At 38.8% G+C, this 6,694-nt stretch overlaps 1 pseudogene; it reads right to left on the bottom strand.

Annotated features, from left to right (window-relative positions):
- Positions 1-4,453: 4,453 nt before the first annotated feature.
- On the bottom strand, positions 4,454-5,280 carry LOC129400917 (uncharacterized; annotated as a pseudogene).
- Between the last annotated feature and the right edge of the window lie 1,414 nt (positions 5,281-6,694).

Raw genomic sequence — 6,694 nt, 5'->3', positions numbered from 1 at the left:
TGGTGGAGAATGGGCACTGGTGAAGGGATGGGTTCCCGAACTTTGTATGAGGGAAGTATAAGCACAAAAGTGTATAAATCTGTAACTGTACCCTCACGGTGATTCTCTAATTAAAAATAAATAAATTTAAAAAAAAAAGGTTAAAATTAAAAAGAAAACATTTTTCCTCATTTTTCCATACAGCTATCATCATCATCATCATCATCATCATCATCATCATCATCATCATCATCATCATCATCATCATCATCATCATCATCATCATTATCCCATTGATTGTAGAATTTCTTGAGCAGTCTCAGTAATGTCTCCATTTATACAAGTCCTGAGATTTTAGATGCCTCTCTCTACTCGTCCTTCCTACAATGCTATACTAGAGGCTCTTTCAGGGTCAGGGGAATGAGCTTGTTATCGGTTTTGGCATAGTAATACATCAAAGAGACCTTGCAAGTCTCTCCCATGTGGGCAGGAAACTCCCAGTATTTGCCAGATTCTCCCAGAGGGAGAAGTACGCTATAAGATATCATGGCCGAAAACTTCCAGGAGCTCGTTTTTAAGTCTCTGGATGCTGGCCATTGACAGGACTACATGATGCCAGGGGTAGTCCCTGGGTGTGACCGCCTCACTACTGGGAAATGGGAAATCTGGGAGAAGGAGGCCCAGTCCCGATCCAAGGAGACTTGGAGGTCCCAGCCTTGGGTCCCACATACCTGGGTTCCTCTGCCAGTTCCTTCATGCATGAGGCTCATCTGAACGTGTGGAGAGGGCCCTTGAGCATGGTTGTGGCTAGGCTCTGGAGGTCTTTGGCTGCTGGGAGCTCTGCTCAGGGTGGGGCGGGAAGTTGGAGCCCATCCCCTCTGAGGAGGCCCTGGGGAAGACAGTCAGGCTCATGGGCAAGAAACTCTCCATATGGCTATAGTCTCCAGAAATAAATGACTTCAAAGTTCTATCCACTTACTTTATCTTAACTATAATCAAAATGAATGATATATATATATATATATATATATATATATATAAATTTGATTGTCTTTCTGTAAAGTTTTGATGTCATAGACTGGGACTGATGTACACTACTTCATAGCTGCTTATTCATTTAGCAGATAGTTGACTCTTAATACTTGCTAAATTGAAAATACATTTCTAAGCTCCTGACAAAGATTGCAGATTCTGTGTCCCATATAGCCTCCAAAGGTATTCTTCAAGTTTCTGGAAACCATTAAATGTTCTCAATAAGTGTATTCCAAGAATCATGGGGCTAGAGCGTGTTTTTTGGTTTTTGTTTAACACGGTTAGAATCTTTAATTTATATTAAATTACAGAAGCCAACGACAAGGCCAAAATCTAATTGGCTTAATTCACCACACTAAGATAAAAACTGTCTAACTTCTAATGGAGGTGTAATTTGACACATACTATATTCCTTAAGGATAGATCCAATATCAGAGTAAAACTATATTAAGTCATAGTAAAAACTATATATGACTATTTATTACTTGTTCTTTCTTGTCATCAGGAACCTAATGATCATATTGGATACAAACACACTGAGGGACTTTTAATTGCTAGTTGATAGATTTATAATTCTGAGAAGTATTTGTTTTGACTGTGATCAGGAATCGCTCCTGCATTTCTCAGGTGAGTGACTATATGGACTCTAGGAATCTAAGCAGGTCAGCCACATGCAAGGGAAGTGTCTTACTTGCTGTATTATCTCAAACTTGCTGTACTTACTTGCTGTAATATTCCCCAACTTCGGGAATATTTTCTACAACCTGAGTTAATTGGGTTATATGAGAAAACTTCCATGAAACTAATTTTTATCTACACATAAATACATGTACTTGAATGTGGATATACTTACAAAAAGGCGTATATCTTGTCTCTATTCAACTATAGTTTGTAGAAACAATTAAGACAATAAAATTACTGTCCTTATGGTCCATTGCTACAATGATTTTTTTTTCCCTTTAACTTTCGGTTAAATATGAGAGCAATGAATCTATCATTTGAGAGAATTGAAGGAGCTATAAGGATTCTCATGTAGGTCATTTGTGGAAGTTGACTGAGTGAAAACGTCCATAAGTGGCTTACATCTCAAATTGTTTAATTGAGTCCAAGGTTCATTACATTAAAAATAAAGATATCCTTGCAATATATACTTTTTTTGGTAAGAATTAAACTATCAAACTATGTTCAGAGTGTGCTGACCAGGTTCACATTCCTAGCTTACCTCTTTTAGTTGCCATGTTTGCACACTTTTCTGTGGCCTGGGTATCATGCATTATGTTGTAATACAGAGGTCTCCAATTTCAAATCCCCTGGGAATTCACTTGTCTAATGAAGGTGGTATCTGGCATTAAATTCCTGGTATCATGACTGCGGAACCATTACTTTTAGTACTGAGACTAACCCATGTTCCATAATTAATAATGATATCAGCATGTACAATTTAGATGTTTTTGGAAGCTAAAGGACTGTTTTATACAATATTATTCATAGCAATTCAAATAGACATTGAAATACCTAAAATTGACATTTTATGCTTGTATTTTTTTATTTCAAAAATATTTTTATTTTAGGCAGCTTCACTTGCTTTTATTTATTTATTTATTTATTTATTCATTTTATTTATTTATTAGTGAGTCACAGTGAGGGTACAGTTACAGATTTATACATTTTAGTGCTCATGTTTCCCTCATACAAAGTATGAGAACCCATCCCTTCACCAGTGCCCATTCTCCACCACCAATAAACCCAGCATCCCTCCCACCCTCCCTCCAATCCCCCCCCTCGCCACTGTGGCAGGGTCTTCCCTTTTGTTCTCTCTCTCTAATTAGGTGTTGTGATTTGCAATAAAGGTGTTGAGTGGCCATTGTATTCAGTCTCTAGTCTACATTCAGCACACTTCACCCTTCTCCCGCGTGGCCTCCAACCACATTTTACTTGGTGTTCCCTTCTCTATCTGAGCTGCCTTTTTCCCAGAATGTGAGGCCAGCTTCCAAGCCATGGAGTCAACCTCCTAGTACTTATTTCTACTATTCTTGGGTGTTAGTCTTCTACACTGTTATTCTATATTCCACAGATGAGTGCAATCATTCTATGTCTGTCTCTCTTTTTCTGACTCATTTCACTTAGCATGATACTTTCCATGCCGATCCACTTATATGCAAACTTCATGACCTCATTTTTTCTAACCGCTGCATAGTATTTCATTGTATAGATGTACCAAAGTTTTGTCAACCAGTAATCTGTTCTAGGGCACTCGGGTTTTTTCCAGATTCTGGCTATTGTAAATAATGCTGCAATGAACATATGAGTGCAGATGTCATTTCAACTATACTTTTTTGGTTCTCTGGGATATATTCCCAGCAGTGGTATTGCTGGGTCAAATGGGAGCTCAATATCTAATTTTTTGAGAATTGTCCATATTGTTTTCCAAAACGGCTGAACCAGTCGGCATTCCCACCAGCAGTGTAGAAGGGTCCCTTTCTCCTCACATCCTCTCCAACAGCGGTTGCTTTTGTCCTTTTGGACGTGTGCTAGTCTCTGTGGTGTGAGGTGGTATCTCATGGTTGTTTTGATCTGCATCTCCCTGATGATTAGTGATGTAGAGCACTAATGTGCCTTTTGGCCATTCGTATCTCTTCCTTGGGAAAGTTTCTGTTCATTTCTTCACCTCATTTTCTGATGGGGTTGGATGTTTTCTTCTAGTAGTGTTCAACCAGTGCTTTATATACCATTGATATCAACCCCTTATCTGATGGGTATTGTGTAAATATCCTTTCCCATTCTGTAGATTGTCTTTGTATTCTGGTCACTGTATCTCGGTGCAGAAACTTTTTAGTTTAATGTAGTCCCATTTGTTGATCTCTGTTTCCACTTGGTTGGCCAGTTGCATGTCATCTTTGAAGATACCTTTATCTTCAATATCGTGGAGGGTTTTACCGACCTTGTCTTCAATGTACCTTATGGTTTGTGGTCTTTATGCTTGTATTTTAAATCCCTTGTATCATTTGTATCACTTGTCATCTCCTTGCTCATTGATTTTCTTGAGCAGGCACCACTAATGTCTCCATTCGTCCCTGTTGCATGCTAGTGTAGTACAATGGCATCTGCTTGCTCCACGAACACAAAGAGCCTCAAACCATTCCTTTAGGGTTTTGATGAAGAAGTCTGACCATCTTGTAGGTGGGCGGTCAGGCATTCTTTTGACATCCTGCGGAATCCAGTCGTTAATGGTTCTAGTTCAGCAGTCATGTCCAAATTGCACTACTTGCCTGGCCCATCTGATCTTCAACGCCTTGGCAAATGAGGCAGCTTCCCTGCTCCTCGATCATTGACAGAGGTTGGAACTCTTTATTCCTTCTCTCACTTAAATGAAATGTGATAACCCAAGCAAAGCTCTTTCAATTCCTCTTTGGGAGACCCAAACAGCATTCTCATCCTGTTTTTGTAGGCCCCAGGTCTCTGAGGCCTATGTTAGTGCAGGAAGAACAGTGGAGTCAAAAAGATGTGCCAACTTCTTCAATGCTTTTGAAGCCATTCCATGCTGCTCTCTTCCTCCTGCCCAGTTCTGGTGCCAAGTCATTCATCATGTTGAGTTCTTGACCCACGTAAACATAACTGTTTTATTCAGAGATGATTGTTCCATTGAAAGCAAATGGAACATCAGGAACGAGTGTGCTTCTCATGAACTTTGTCTTCGTGAGAATTAGCTGCAGTCTGATCTTTCCACACTCATGGTCAATGTTAGCTAGCATCCGTGCCACTTGGCTAATGTTTGGTGTTATGAGCTGGATGTCATCAGCCAAGTGGATGTGTTGTAGTTGCCAAACGTCTATCTTCACTTCCATTCCTTCTCATTCCAATAGTCACATGACGTTCTCGAGGATGGCACTGAAGAGTTTCGGTGAAACCCCTGCCAAACCCCTCTCTTTATGTCATCATCACTTCCTTGTAGAATGGTGAGATCCTGATGCTGAATCCGTAATTCAGCTCATGGAGGATCTTGATATACTGAGTTTGGATTCCTTGTTTGTCTAGGACTTCGGTGGCCACTTCAATCTCAACAGAATCAAAGGCCTTCTTTAAATCGATGAACGTTAGACAGAGTGGCATGTTGAACTCTCGTGAAACCTCAATGAGGTTGGTCACCGTGTGGATATGGTCAATCATGCTGAATCCTTTTCAGGACTCTACTTGCTCACATAGGTGCTTGACTCGAGTGAGGAACTTTCAGATGGCAGACAACAGGCAGATTGGGCGATAGTTGCTCATGTCGTGGATGTCTCCCTTCTTGTACAACAGGATGGTCCTGCTGGTTTTCCATTGAAACACAATCTTGCACTCAGACAGGTAGCATGTGAAGAGCCGAGCCAGTGTATTGACAAGTACTGGCGGTAGATTCTTCAGGTATTCGGGTCTGACCTTGTCTGGACCGGGTGCTATATGCTTCTTTACCTATGAAATGGTGTGTCAGATTTCATAAGGGAGAACGCTGGGAACGACAAATCCATCCTACGGAATTTGGTAATGGGCAGGTGGACATGGCTATTGAAGAGATCTGAGAAGAAGTTGTGGATAACCTTCTCCATTGCCTTTCTGGAAGATGTAATAGATACATCTGGATAAAGGAGGGCAGTCATCTTGGTCCTGTAGTTGCCGAAGGACAGGCAGCTGTTGCAAATACTTTTCCCGTCTTCTACTACATCAGCAAACACTGCTGCTTTTCTCTCTTTGTATTTTAATTAGTATATTTAAATGTACTGTCACTTTCTAATTGTATACTTTCATACTTTGTATGTTTGTGTATATGTTTAAGAAAACAATAAACCCTCTTTTTTCCAAAACCCAAACAACTCCATCATAAATACATTTAGTGGGAAGAAGAGGGGTGAAAAACTACAGCAGAAAAAGAATAACATTTCTTTTAATAAATGTGTAAAGTAATTTTTAATCTTTTACTCTCACATGATGAACTTATGATAGTAAGGCAGGTGTAATTAGAGCTGTCAATATTGAATTTCAAATGTGTACTGCACTATGAATTTAATTTAAATTTCTCTATCCCTACTTTTCCCTTGCCTTCACCACTGGGAGAAATTGAAGCACTTGACTGCTGATGTGGCAAATTGGATCCTAATAAGTATGATGCTTTACTGCTTCTTGTTTTTGCTAAGATACAATTGCACTATTTCAGAAGAACTCACCTGGGTATTAATTCAACAAGAAATGTTGGTAGGAGTATTATACTTTCCACGTTTTGATCTCTTGGTGAATGACTTGCATATAAAAAGGTCTGGTAGCTGGTTTTTATTATTATTCACTAGTGTGCTTGTCACTTTAGCCTGAGATTCAGATGTCTCCCACTGGAGGTTAAAAAATTATATTCCTATCAGTGTTGCAAATTATTTGAGATTATAATTTTTCAATATGAATGCAAATAATAATGTAACAGACTAATATACTTCAATATTAGAATTTATTTAAGAAGCCATCTTAAACATATAAGCAATATAAAGAACAATTCATGTAGACTTGTTTAAAATTATAATTATATACTGAGAAACCTACACTAATCCTATACAACTAAAATATATAATTATATCTTTCTACGTCAAAAATAAAATAAAATAAGATAGATATGCATATAACTCTCCAATTTAATAGTGTTCTTAGGATAGATGCCAAG

This window comes from Sorex araneus, chromosome 1, assembly GCF_027595985.1.
Source record: "Sorex araneus isolate mSorAra2 chromosome 1, mSorAra2.pri, whole genome shotgun sequence".
Lineage (NCBI taxonomy): Eukaryota > Metazoa > Chordata > Mammalia > Eulipotyphla > Soricidae > Sorex > Sorex araneus.
This window is presented reverse-complemented; position numbering and strand designations above follow the sequence as displayed.